The sequence below is a fragment of the Hemitrygon akajei genome, chromosome 3 (genome assembly GCF_048418815.1).
Source record: "Hemitrygon akajei chromosome 3, sHemAka1.3, whole genome shotgun sequence".
In the NCBI taxonomy this organism is placed as follows: Eukaryota; Metazoa; Chordata; class Chondrichthyes; order Myliobatiformes; family Dasyatidae; genus Hemitrygon; species Hemitrygon akajei.
In genome coordinates this window covers 209,715,834-209,730,624 of record NC_133126.1, presented here as the reverse complement: position 1 = coordinate 209,730,624, position 14,791 = coordinate 209,715,834, and positions in this window count along the sequence as shown.

Sequence of the window (14,791 nt, the reverse complement as noted above, 5' to 3'; positions counted from 1 at the left end):
TGAAAGTTTTGCTTTATTTCTCACATGTGCACCCAGTGACAGCTGCTCATTAATGCAAATATAAGACCATTCTGCCCATCGGTTCTGCTCTGCCATTCCATCATGGATGATTCATGGCATCTTCAGCCACAAAACTTTGGTTGCCATTCCTCTGCCAAGTTAGTTTAAACCCTCCCCACCAGCTCTAACAAGCCTGCTCACAAGGATGCTGGTTCTTCCTTGAGCTCAGGTACAATGCATCCCTTTTGTGCAGATCGAACCTTCCCCAGAAGAGATCACAATGACTCAGAAACCTGAAACTTTGCTCCCTGCACCAATTCCTCAGCCATGCATCATCCTATTCTTACCCTCACTGGCCTGTGGCACAGGCAGCAATCAAGAAATTACTAACCTGGAGGTCCTGTTTCTCAGCTTTCTACCTAGCTCCCTAAATTCTCTCTTCAGCACCTCCTCCCATTTCTACTTATGTTGTTGGTAGCAATAAGTACTGAGGCTGCTCACTCTCCTCCTTTAGAATGCCAAGGAGCCGATCCAAGACATCCCTGACTCTGGCACCTGGGAGTCAACATCCCATCTGGATCGTTCACGCCCACAGATACATTCTACTCAATAAGATTTCCCCTCATTCTCATCTGATGCATGGAATAAAGTCATAGCACAGGCATGGCACCCCTCGATTCTTTAGAGCCTGGCTGTAATCAAAAAGATCCATAAAGCTTATTTTACTGTCAAATGAAGCTGATTATTTTACTGGCCAATGTTGTGTTACAACCTGAGAGCAGTGAGATGTTTTCATGGGAGACACCTCACACTGGTTTGGTGCCAGCTCGACGGCTGTGAGAACACGTGATGTTGGGCGGTCTGCGCTGGAACTTTGATGGACCTGGTGAGGGTGTTATTATTGGGGTGGAGAATGATGGGGTCAGTTGGGGGAGGATTCCTCTGATTATATTGTTTCTTCTGTCCTTAGATTGTGAACATTTGATATTCAGTGATAGTCACAGAAAATACTCTAATGGTCTACTTCTGCACCTATTGTCTACTGTTTAGTGCCCTGGCAATATTTATAACCATATAACAATTACAGCACGGAAACAGGCCATCTTGGCCCTTCTAGTCCATGCTGAACGCTTACCCTCACCTAGTCCCACTGACCTGCACTCATTCCATAACCCTCCATTCCTTTCCTGTCCAAATACCTATCCAATTTTTTTTTAATGATAATATCGAACCTGTCTCTACCACTTCTACTGGAAGCTCATTCCACACAGCTACCACTCTCTGAGTAAAGAAGTTCCCCCTCGTGTTGCCCCTAAACTTTTGCCCCCTAACTCTCAACTCATGTCCTCTTGTTTGAATCTCTCCTACTCTCAATGGAAAAAAGCCTATCTACATCAACTCTATCTATCACCTTCATAATTTTAAATACCTCTATCAAGTACCCCCCCAACCTTCTATGCTCCAAAGAATGAAGACCTAACTTGTTCAACCTTTCTCTGTAAATACTTCTTTACAATAAACATTTTATTTAGTATATTATTGAAATAAAGTAATTTATTTATTTACAGATACAGTAGGGAACAGACCCTTACAGCCCTTTGAGATGCACTGCCCAGTGACCCGTTTTAACCCCAGCCTAATTACAGGACAATTTACAATGACCAATTTACCACTAACTGGTATGGCTTTGGACTGTGGGAGGAGACGGGAGCACCTGGAGGAAGCCCATGGGGACCACTCCTTATAGACCTTATACACGGTGTCAGAATTTAACTCCCAACTGAAGTACTTTTGCAGATGACTTCAACACCAAGTTAAAGGGATCCACCCAAACGGTTGATGTTATGTTTGATAAAAGCCTTTGAAAACAAATTGTAAGTATTTGAATGTGATGCCACAAATGACACTTTGAAAATTTTTTTCGGTAGTGCTCCATCATGGGTACCAGTCTCTGCAGTATCCAGAACATCTTCAAAGAGCGATGCCTCAGAAAGGAGATGTCTATCATTAAGGGCCCCCACCACACCGGACGTGCTCTATTCTTACTTTTACTATCAGGAAGCATTTAACAGAATTCTAACGCACACACTTAGCGATTCAGGAACAGCTTCTTTCCCTATTCCATCCTATTTCTGAATGGACATTGAAACAATGAACACTTCCTTACTAATTTTTTGTACCTCTTATTTAATTCAACTATTTAATACACACTGTAATTCACAGTTTTGTTTTTCTCTCTATTGAAACGGCCTGGTTTCCTTGGCTGCATAAGTCTGGGGAAGACAATCTCCGGCCCCGCCAAACTTGTGAGATTAAAGTGTGGTCGCACCCCAAACCCCCTGTTTGTGTGGATGCTGTGTAATTCATTACCCAATTACAAATGAGTGCCACGAAATAACAGACAGTGCACCACGTACGATTAAAAGATTTAGCTTTATAATTCTTAATTTGACTAAAGAGTTAGTGACGAAACGAACAAAAAAGAAAAGGGCCCATTTTAACAAAACATTCTGATGTGCACAAGTTGGAGCTCACAGTTTCCCCAAATCACTGATCCTCAATCGATCTCACCCTGGGCCTCATCGAATCACGGTCCCGCTCTGGGTCGAATCCTGCGACCTCTTCTCTGCGGCATCTTCCTTCTTCCTCTCTTCTCGAACAAAAGCCCCAAGCCCAGCCTTAGTGTCCATCACCAAAGAAACCTCCCCTTCAATTCAACCATCCTAACTGGATGTCAGACGTCCTATTTCTTATCTTCAACAGTAACTCAAACATAAGCTGAAAACAAGCAGCTCGCACAGAACTGTAAAAATATGAACCAGGGCATTGAACTATTATCACACATTGCGTTGTACTGCTGCTGCAAAGTTAACACATGCCATGACGTAGTCATTCCAAGAAGAGCAGGGTGAGTTGCCTCAGTGACTACAGCGCTTACATCTACAGTGATTAAATGGTTGAGTTGGTCGTGGCTGGAATCAACACCTATCACAGGAAGGACTTGGACTCACTGCGATTTGTCCATAACCACAACAGACCTACAGCAGATGCGACTTCAATGGCTCTCCACATGACCTTGGACCTCTGGACAATGCAAATACTTATCAGGATGCTGTTACCAACTATAGCTCAGCACTTAACACCATTATTCCTACAGTCATGACCAAAAATCTACAGCACCTGGGCCTCTGTACCTCCCTCTGCATTGCATCCTCGACTTCCACAATCTGTCTGGATTGGTGACCTCGCTGACAATCAACACTGACACACCACAGGGATGCATGCTGGGCCCACTGCTCTCCTCTCTCTATACCTATAACTGTGTGGTTAGGCATAGGTCAAATACCATCTATAAATTTGCTGATGGTACAGCCATTACTGGCAGAATTCTAGGTGGGCAGACAGGAGCGAGATTTCCAGCTAGTATGTGCTGTCACGGCAACAGCCTCACACTCAACATCAGTAAGACCAAAGGATGCAGGAAGGATAAGACGAGGGAACACAAACCAATTCTCATAGAGGGATCAGAGATGGAGAGAGGGAAAAATTTCAAATCTCTGGGTGTCAAGATCTCCGAGGACCTAACCTGGTCCCAACGTATCGATGCAGCTATATAGCTGTAAGAGTGGCTATATTCATCAGGAATATGGGATTTGATCCGTCAACGAAAACACTGAGAAAGTGGAGAGCATTCTGACAGGCTGCATCACTGTCTGGTATGGGGGTGGGTGCTGCTGCATATCACTGCAGAAAGCTGCAGAAACTGTAAGATCTGTCCGCTCCAATGAAGTACTAGCTTCTGTAGTATCCAAGACACCTTCAATGAGCAGTGCCTTAGGAAAGTGTCATCCATCGCTAAGGACCCCATCATCCAGAACGTGCCCTCTTCTCATTGTTACCATCGGGAAGGAGGCAGAGAGGCCTGAAGGTGCACACAGAGAGATTCAGGAACAGCTTCTTCCCCTCTGTCATCTGATTTCTAAATAGAACACCACCTCACTACTTCCTTTTTGCACTCCTTGTTTTAACTTAACCATTTTACAGACATATATCCAGTTTTTTCCTCTATATTGATTTATTTATCATGTATTTATCAATGAACAAATTTCACAACATGTGGCAGTGCTATTGAACCTGGTTCTGATTTTCCAAACCTAAAAAGAACACATTACAGATACTGAAATTTCTGAAAAGACAGACATTCAGGGCCTTGCTATGCAATTTTAGAGCACCATTGGTACAAGAGATGGACCATATTCTGTACGATTCACTAAATTCAGGCCATTTGAAAAGAACTATAAATTTCATTAACGTTTGCTTTCCATGATCGCTCGCCATGACTTAGCAGGCGTTACATTTACGTAAGAACATAAGAAATAGGAGCAGGGGTAGTCCACTTGACCTGTCAAGCCTGCTCCGCCATTCAGTAAAACCATGGCCATGGACTCATCTCCACCTACCTGCCTTTTCCCCATAACCCTTAATTCACCTACTATGTAAAAATCTATTCAACCTTGTCTTAAATATACTCACTGAGATAGCCTTCATTGGGCAGAGAATTCCACAGATTCACCACTCTCTGGGAAAAGCAGTTCCTCCACATCTCCGCCCTAAATCTACTCCCTGAATCTTGAGGCTATGTCTCCTCGTTCTAGTCTCACCTCCCAGTAGAAGCAACTTCCCTGCCTCTATCTTATCTATCACTTTCATAATTTTATATGCTTCTATAAGATCTCCTCTCATCCTTCTGAATTCCAGAGAGCATAGTCCCAGGTGACTCAATCTCTCCTCAGTCTAACCCCCTCATCTCTGGAATCAACCTGGTGAACCTCCTCTGCATCACCTCCAAAGCCAGTATATACTTCTTAAAGTAGCAAGACCAGAACTGCATGCAGTACTCCAGGTGCAGCCTCACCAGTACCCTGTACAGTTGCAGCATAACCTCCCTGCTCCTAAATTCAGTCCCTCTAGCAATGAAGGCCAACATTCCATTTGCCTTCTCGATAGCCTGCTGCACCTGCAAATCAACTTTTTGTGATTCATGCACAAGCACTCCCAAGTCCCTCTGCACAGCAGCATGCTGCAATTTTTTACCATTTAAATAATAATCTACTCTTTAATTTTTCTTTCCGAAGTGAATGACCTCACATACATCAACATTATACTCCATCTGCCAGACTCAACTGCCCACTTACTTAACCTATCTACATCTCTCTGCAGACATTCTGTTTCTTCAGCACAATTTGCTTTTCCATTAAATTTAGTATCATCAGCTAACTTAGATACACTACACTCGGTCCCCTCCTCCAGATCGTTAATGTATATCGTGAACAGTTGCAGGCCCAGCACCGACCCCTGTGGCACACCGTTCATCACTGATTGCCAACCAGAGCAACACCCATGTACCCCAACTCTCTGCTTTCTATTAGTTAACCAATCCTCTATCCATTCTAGTACATCAGCCCCAACTCTATGCATCCTTATCTTATGGATAAGTCTTTCATGTGGCACCTTATTAAATGCCTTCTGGAAATCCAAGTAAATAATGTCCATCTGTTCCCCTCTATCCACTGCACTCCCTATATCATCAAAAAACTCCAGTAAGTTTGTTAAACAGGACCTGCCTTTGCTGAATTCATGCTGCATCTGCCTGATGTATCTACTTCTTTCCAGATGTCTCGCTATTTCTTCTTTAATGATAGTTTCAAGCATTTTCCCAAGTACAGATGTTAAACTAACTGGCCTATAGTTAACTGCCTTTTGCCTACCTCCTTTCTTTGAACAGTGATGTGACATTCACCATCTTCCAATCTTCCGGGACCTGTCCAAAGTCCAGAGAATTTTGGTAAATTATCACCAAAACCTCTACTATAACTTCTGCCATCTCTTTCAGTACCCTGGGATGCATTCCATCAGGACCAGGGGACTTATCTATCTTCAGGCCCACAAGTTTGCTCAGCACAGCAATACCTCTTTAGTGATAGCGATTGTATCGAGGCCCTCAACACCCATTGCATCCATAACACCCCTCTTTGGCACGTTAGGTATATCCTCCACCATGAAGATGGAGGGAAAATAGTCATTCAAACCCTCGGACATTTCCTCATTACCCAATATCAATTCACCCTTCTTGTCCTCCAAGGGAACTACATTCACTTTAGCCACCATTTTCCACTTTATATACCTATAAAAACTTTTACTATCTGCTTTTGTATTTTGTGCTGGTTTATTTTCATAATCTAGCTTCCCTTTCTTTATTGCTCATTTAGTGGTTCTTTGTTTCTTTTTAAAGTTTTCCCAGTTTTCCAGTGTCCCACTACTCTTGGAGACTTTGTATGCATGAGCTTCTAGTTTGATGCCTTCTTTTATTTCCTAAGTTATCCAAAGCTGGCTCTCCCCAGCCTTACTGTCCTTGCTCAGAGCTGGAATATACTTTATTGTGAAAAATTGCATTGAAAATCTTCCACTGTTCCTCAACTGTCCCACCATATAGCCCGTGTTCCAGGTCTTCACTAGCCAAATCCTCCCTCATCCCATTGTAGTCTCCATTGTTTAGGCATAATACATTGGTTTTAGTTCAAAATATTGCACACTCTATTTGTATGAGAAATTCAATCATACTGTGATCACTCTTTCCAAGAGGATCTCTAACTTCAAGATCACCAATTTTACCTGTTTCATTGCACAGGACCAGATCAAAGACAGCACATTCCCTTGTATGTTCAGTAACATGCTGTTCAAGAGGCAGTGTCATGGATCATGGATACATTCTATGAACCTCTCAAGACTGCCTCAACCAACTTGATTCACCCAATCTATGTGCAAGTTAATGTCCCCCATGATAACTGCTGTTCCATTCTTACCTGCCTCAGATATTTCTCTGTTTATTGCCACTGTAATGTTATTATTCGCCGCAGGGAACCGTACTCTCTCCGGTCCTGTTCACCCTGTACACATCAGACTTCCAATATAACTCGGAGTCCTGCCATGTGCAGAAGTTCGCTGATGACACGGCCATAGTGGGGTGTGTCAGGAATGGACAGGAGGAGGAGTATAGGAAACTGATACAGGACTTTGTGATATGGTGCAACTCAAACTACCTGCGTCTCAATATCACCAAGACCAAGGAGATGGTGGTGGACTTTAGGAGATCTAGGCCTCATATGGAGCCAGTGATCATTAATGGAGAATGTGTGGAGCAGGTTAAGACCTACAAGTATCTGGGAGTACAGTTAGACGAGAAGCTAGACTGGACTGCCAACACAGATGCCTTGTGCAGGAAGGCACAGAGTCGACTGTACTTCCTTAGAAGGTTGGCGTCATTCAATGTCTGTAGTGAGATGCTGAAGATGTTCTATAGGTCAGTTGTGGAGAGCGCCCTCTTCTTTGTGGTGGCGTGTTGGGGAGGAAGCATTAAGAAGAGGGACGCCTCACGTCTTAATAAGCTGGTAAGGAAGGCGGGCTCTGTCGTGGGCAAAGTACTGGAGAGTTTAACATCGGTAGCTGAGCGAAGGGCGCTGAGTAGGCTACGGTCAATTATGGAAAACTCTGAACATCCTCTACATAGCACCATCCAGAAACAGAGAAGCAGTTTCAGCGACAGGTTACTATCGATGCAATGCTCCTCAGACAGGATGAAGAGGTCAATACTCCCCAATGCCATTAGGCTTTACAATTCAACCGCCAGGACTTAAGAACTTTTTAAAAGCTATTATTAATGCTTTTTGAGATAGTGATTTAGATGCATATCATATGTTTTACTGAGTTAAGTATTGTATGTAATTAGTTTTGCTACAACAAGTGTATGGGACATTGGAAAAAAAGTTGAATTTCCCCATGGGGATGAATAAAGTATCTATCTTATTCGGTGACCGATAGACAACTCCCACCAATGATTGTTTCGCCTTTACTATTCCTAAACTCTACCCAGATGGATTCAACATCTGGTCCTTAGATCTTATATCATCCCTCACTATCACCCTGATTTCATCCTTAATTAAGAGCACTACCCCACCTCCCTTACCTTCCTACCGACCCTTCCGTATTCCCTGATATTGCTGGATATTTAATTCCCAATCCTCTCCACCATGCAACCATGTTTTTGTTATGCCCACTAAATCATGCCCCTTTGTACGGATTTGTGCCACAAGTTCATTGACCTTGTTTTGAATACTACGGGTATCAAAGTAAAGTGTTCCTGCATTCATTGTGCTTTTAAAATCTTGTAATTTTTTACTCTTTTGCACTTGACTTTTCTTCACTCCATTCTTACTTTTCTCCTTTTTATATTTTGCTTTTTCTTTATCCACACTTTTCTTTCTTACTTTATCCATACTTCTCCAAACTACTGAACCCACCCCACTACTATTTAGTTTAAAGCCCCATCCATAGCCTTAGTTATGCGATTCACTAGGATCCAGGCCCCATCACAGTTCAGGTGGAGCCTATCCCATTAGAACAGCTACCCCCTTCCCCAATACTGGTTCCAATTTCCAATGAATTCAAATCCATTTTTCCCACATCAATCCTTGAGCTTACTATCTTACATTCCAGAGATTACTACTGTTTTGGTTCTGCTTTTCAATTTAGACCCTTGCTGCTCAAATTCCCTCAGCAGAACTTCTTCCCCTGTTCTGCTTATATTGTTGATACCCACATCCCACAACAACTGGATCTTTCCCCTCCCACTGCAAAGCCCACTGCAGGTTAGATAAGATTTCCCGAACCCGGGCACCAGGTAGGCAACACAGCCTTGGAGACGCTCTATCCTTGCAACAGAGAACTTTGTCTATTCACCTGACTGTACCATCCCCAATTACTACAACATTTCTCTTCCCCCACCTCTTGAATGGCTCCATGAACTACGGTGCCACAGTGCTCATCCTTCCTATAGCCCCCATTCTCATTCACACAGGGAGCAAAGACTGTAGACCTGTTAGTCAAGCTCAAAGCTCCTCCAGCACTGTCTCTTGGATCCCACTACCCGCCTCACTCACAGTCACACCCTCTTGTCCTTGACCACAGACTGAATTTGAGGCAGCCAAGCTAATGGGTGTGACGACTTTCTGCAACAGATAATCCAGGTAACTCCCCCCCTCCCTGATGTGCCACAGCTTTTGAAGCTCAAATTCCAGGTCATCAACTTTGAGCCTGAGTTCCTCGAGCCACCAACAGTTGCTGCAGATGTGGTCATCAGGAACCACAATGGAGCCCACCAGCTCCCACATCAGGCAGCTACAGCACATCACCTGATCCTGCATCATCCACACTTCATTTAATTAACTGCTACTTACTTCTCCCTCCTTGCCAAAACCTCGTTCCCACTCCTACACTGCTCCACTCACACAGTGGCCACCCCGCTTTGACCCTGCTTTACTTTTATTTGTTCCTGATAATGAATTGCGAATCAATTGGTCTGCTGCTAATGCATTGAATCCCACACAATGCTCCTTTTTAAAACTCTTCTCCCTGACATGTGCAAAGCTCTCTCTCTCTTTGAATTAATTGGTCTGCCGCTAATGTGCTGAGCCCTGCAAAATGCTCCTTTTTAAAACTCTTCTCCCCGATGTGTGCAAAGCTCTCTCTGTGTTTGATTTGATTGGTCCGCTGCTAATAGCTTTGGATACTTTTTGGATAATGCTCCAATGTCTTTGAATAATTTCATATAGTTGGAGGCTTGTTCGCCTAGCTTTGGGCACTCTTTAACTTGTTCTTTTTTTTTGTAATTTATTTTTTTATTTAAGTTCATCATCAAACAAACATTTCCATAAGATGTATTTCAGACATTGCACATATATATCATATAATCATATATATCATAAACCTCCACAAAGTATTTATCTGAGGTATACACTTATAGAAAAGAGTGGAAAGAAAAAAAAAACAAGCAAAAGGAAAAAAAAAATGTACAAGTAGGGAGTGATCTTTTTTTTCCACAACATATTCATTGATTTGTGAGAATAAAATCAGGCCTATGAGGCATTATGTAGTTAAACCATTTTTCCCAGTATGAATCAAATTGTTTCAGCTTATAATTAACAGATCCTGTTATCTTATCTATTTTGTAAATGTCCATTGTAATTTCCATCCATGTATTTAAAGTTGGGCTCTCCTGTGATAACCATTTCCTAGTAAGAGTCTTTTTACCAGCCACCGACAGTATATTCATTAAATATTTATCTCTTTTCAACCATTCTTGAAGTATATATCCAAAATATATGGTCTTACTCTCTAAGGGTATCTCACATTTAAAGATGTCTTGTAGGGCATTGTGTATCCCCCTCCAATAGTTTTTGATAACAGGGCAGTCCCAAAAAATATGATAATGATTTGCATTTTGATTTCCACAATTTCTCCAGCAAACAGGGAGGTTACTATCATAATGGGATTTCTGAGAGGGTGTAATAAAATATCTTATCAAGTTTTTCCATCCAAACTCCCTCCATTTCTGTTAACTGCTACACTTCCATTGACACCTCCATATTATTGTCCATTCTTCCTCAGATATAATTATCTCTCCCTCCTTCTCCCATTTTGTTTTACTGTATGAAGTCGAATGTGTTTTAAGATTTGACAACCCCTTATCCATGCTTGAAATGATTCTACTACCATTATTTGAATTAGATGTTTTTCTAAAGAGCTCTATCAAGCATGTACTTGCCTTGGTTATATTTTTAAGTGTCTTAACATATTGTTGCATCTGTAAATACCGATAAAAATCTTGTTTTTCTAGTAAGTGTTTCTCTTTAAGCATTTCAAAACTGAACAGTGTTCCATCTTTCATTATGTTGCAAAGAACTGTTATTACTTTAGTTGTCCAGTCCTTAAATGTAGCATCCAATTTATTTGGTATAAAATCAGAGTCATATGCACACCATTTAAGAATTGCAATATCTCCCTCTAGATTATATTCTTTTATAGTAGTTTTCCATATTTTAAGAGTCAATTTCACCCATGGGTTATCAATAGTATTTATGTACCTTTGCAGATTGTTATCAGCCAAAATTGCTTGTATGGGAATGGGAAGTACCCTCTCCTCAATGTTTTTCCATTGAGCGTCATATGATGGGTTGCACAAAATATCACAGCTCTCAACTGTGCTGCAAAATAATAATATCTAAGAGAAGGTAGGCCCCATCCCCCCTTTTCCTTTGCTAATTGCAAAGTTTTGAGATGAACTCTAGGCCTTTTACCCTGCCAAGTATACCTCGATAACATCTTGTTCCATTCATTGAATTGATTTTGATTAATCTCTATTGGTAGAGTCTTTAAGAGATATAACAGTTTGGGCAGTATATTCATTTTAATAGACTCAGTCCTCGAACTGAGACTGAAAAAAGGAATCAGGTTCCATTTTGCCATATCTTCCTTAATTTCTTTTATATAAAGGCTGATAATTACATTCTGATAATTTTGCCAAATCTTTTGGCATAATGATGCCCAAATATTTGAAAAACTCTGTGTGCCATGCCCAGGGATATCTACTTTCAATTTCTCTTGGTGGGCTATAGTAATATGTAAGTAATTGGGTTTTATCTATGTTGATCTTGTATCCTGATAATTGACCATATTGTTCAAAGGATTGCATCAATTTAGGTAAAGAGTATGTTGGTTACCCTAGATAGATCAAAATGTCATCTGCATAACAAGCCAATTTATGCTCTGTCCCTTTAATAGTAATTCCCCTGATATCTTCATTTTGTCTGATGTATTGAGCTAATGGTTCCAGATATAATGCGAAGAGTAGCGGTGACCATGCACAACTCTGTCTCATGCCCCTTTATAGGGTAAGACTATTTGATAAATATCCATTGATTTTAATCCTAGCAGTAGGGTTGTCATATAGTGTCTGTATAGTTTTAATAATTGTGTCTTGGAAACCAAATCTATGTAAAACTCTGTACAGAAAATTCCAATTAACCGAATCAAATGCTTTTTCAGCGTCCACGCTTATCACTATTGCTTCGATTTTACTTTTTTGTATATGATCCATAATGTGAAGTGCCCTTCGTATATTGTCTTGTGTTTGGCGTTGTTGTATAAAACCTGTCTGATCGTTACGTATCAGTATGGGTAGAAACCCCTCTAATCATTTGGCAATGATGGAGGTAAATAATCTATAATCTACATTAAGAACGATATTGGTCTAAATGACCCGCATTCCATTTTATCCTTGCCTTCTTTCGGTTTAGCTGAGATTATCGCTTCCTTCCAACTGGGTGGCATTTGTGTCTTTTTTAGAGCCTGGTTCAGTGTGGGGAGTAAAACAGGAATTAACTCATTTTTAAATTCTTTTTACCTCTCTGCCGTATACCCATCTGATCCTGGTGACTTGCTTAATTTAAGCCTACTAATTGCAGCTTTTAATTCAACTTCAGTTATGTCAGCAGTCATCATTCTATTTTGTTCTTTGCTTAAAGTGGGTAACTCCAGAGAATTCAAGAAGGTGTCAATTTGGGTTATGCTTCCCCCTGGAACTTTGGAATATAGAGTTTTGTAAAACACTTCAAAAGCGTCTTGAATTTCACTTAGCTTATTTTTTTTAAATCATTTTCGTTCTTGGGTCCCTAATTCTATGAATTGTATTTTCTGCTATCTTTTCTTTCAGTTTCCAAGCCAGTATTTTCATAGATTTTTCATAATGTTTCTGTCTCAGAAACATTAATTTTTTCCTGATTTCTTGTGTAGCCAAACTATTAATTTCATTCCTAGTTCTTTTAATTTCCCCTAATGTATCCTGTGCCAAATTCAATTTGTGTTTTTTTCTCCAGTTCCTTCAGCCTATTTTGTAATTCCTCTGTTTTATTCCTTTTTTTCTTATATGAATTATCGCTATAATTTTCCCTCTTAAAACAGCCTTCAGAGTATCCCATAAAATGGGAGGTGAAACCTCTCCATTATCATTAAATTCTAAGTAGAGACCAATTTCTTTTTTAATTTGTTCCTTAAAGTACGGATCACTGAGTAGACTTGAATTTAGTTTCCAAATAGTATTCTTTGGTTGTAGGTCAAAACCAACAGATAAATATATAGGTGCATGGTCACTTACATCTATTGTCCCAATTCCACAGGTGTTTATTTTGTCTTTGTCTTTTCCAAATGTTATGAAATAGTCTATTCTTGTATATACAGAATGGGGAGCAGAATAATGAGTGTAATCCCTTCTGTTGGGGAAAAGGTCCCTCCATATATTAATTAAACCAACATCCTCAAAAAGTGTATTAACTTTCTTATGTAAAGATTTTGTTTCATAGGTTTTTCTGTTGGAAGAGTCTAAGTTTGGTTGTAATTGTAAATTTAAGTCTCCCCCACATATCAGGAGACCTTCTGTTTCAGTTACCATAATATCAGTAATTTTTTGACAGAAACCAATATCACTTCCCAGGGGTGCAAATATATTCAATAGAGTAACTGAATTTCTGTCTATATTCTCCCTTACCAGAATATATCTGCCCTCTTTATCTCCCATTTCGAATACTTTTTCAAAATTTAGCTTACTTGAGATAAGAATAGCAACTCCTCTCCCTAAGGTATGTATGTCCTGATTTATATGAAGAGAAAAACAAATTAGTGAAGCCATTCTCTTTAGTTTTTTATGCTCATTATCACTTAAATGAGTTTCCTGTAAATATACTACATGGGCTTGTTCTTTTCTCATTTTGGATAAAATTCTATTATGTTTGATTGGATTTAATAGCCCATTAATATTAAAAGAAATGAATTTTACTTTGCCCTTAGCCATCTGTATTTATCTGTCAATGTATCATTGAAATTAGCAGGATAAAACTTAATCGATCCACTCCCTGAACAAATAAGAACCAAGAAACGCAAATAATAACAAAAATAGCAGTGAATGTGTGATTCAAAGGCTGAGGATTCTAGTAGATGACCCTGCATTGAGCGAGAGGAAATGACTAGCTATGGGGGATAATCCCTCCTACTTGTGAGTTCAGGGCCCCCATTGCAGTATTCATAAAAGTCAGTAAACAAATCCATTACACAGAAAAGATTTCGCTGTGTATTTCTCCTATATATACACACCCACCCACACACATATATATACATACATATATATTACAAACGTGTACATACATGCACACACACACACACACACACACATATATATATTCTCATTTTGTTGGGGAAAAAGGAGTAAGTGAGCGAATAAAGAATAACAACTAAGTAATATAAAATCCGCACTATAATAAGTATTTCTCGAGATAGGCATATCACCGTCTACTTTTGCTTCCATTTAGCTTCTCGACATTTTTAAAGTTAGCCAAACCTTATGGCTCTTCTGGAGGGGGTGAGGATTGTCTTTGGAAAACTCCCGGTCTCTTTCTGATATACTTCTCTTGGCCTCCTCCTGTTTCCTGCCTTCTCGATTCTCGCACTATTTCCCAAGCGGAGCGGGATAATTCCTCTGCCAGGCTTTCCCTCGGTTTGGTGACGCTGACGGACAACCCTCTGGCCTTCATGTCTGTAGTCGCCTCTTCCACTATTGGTACAACCGCGTCCCGTCTTCATAAAACACTCAAAAGTTTAGCAGGGTACTGAGTTTGAAATCTAATCTTTTTTTGCTTTAGTACTCGCTTTACTTCAGAGTGCATTTCTGCAGGACCGCGGGGGGGGGGGGGTAATCTTGGTCAAAATATATTAATTTATTGCCTAAAAACACCCTCTTCTTACCCCAGGCCCTTCATAGAATCTCTGCCTTGGTACTGTACCGAAGGAATTTAATTATTATTGTGCGTGGCTTATCTCGGGTAGGCTTCGGGACGAGCGCACGATG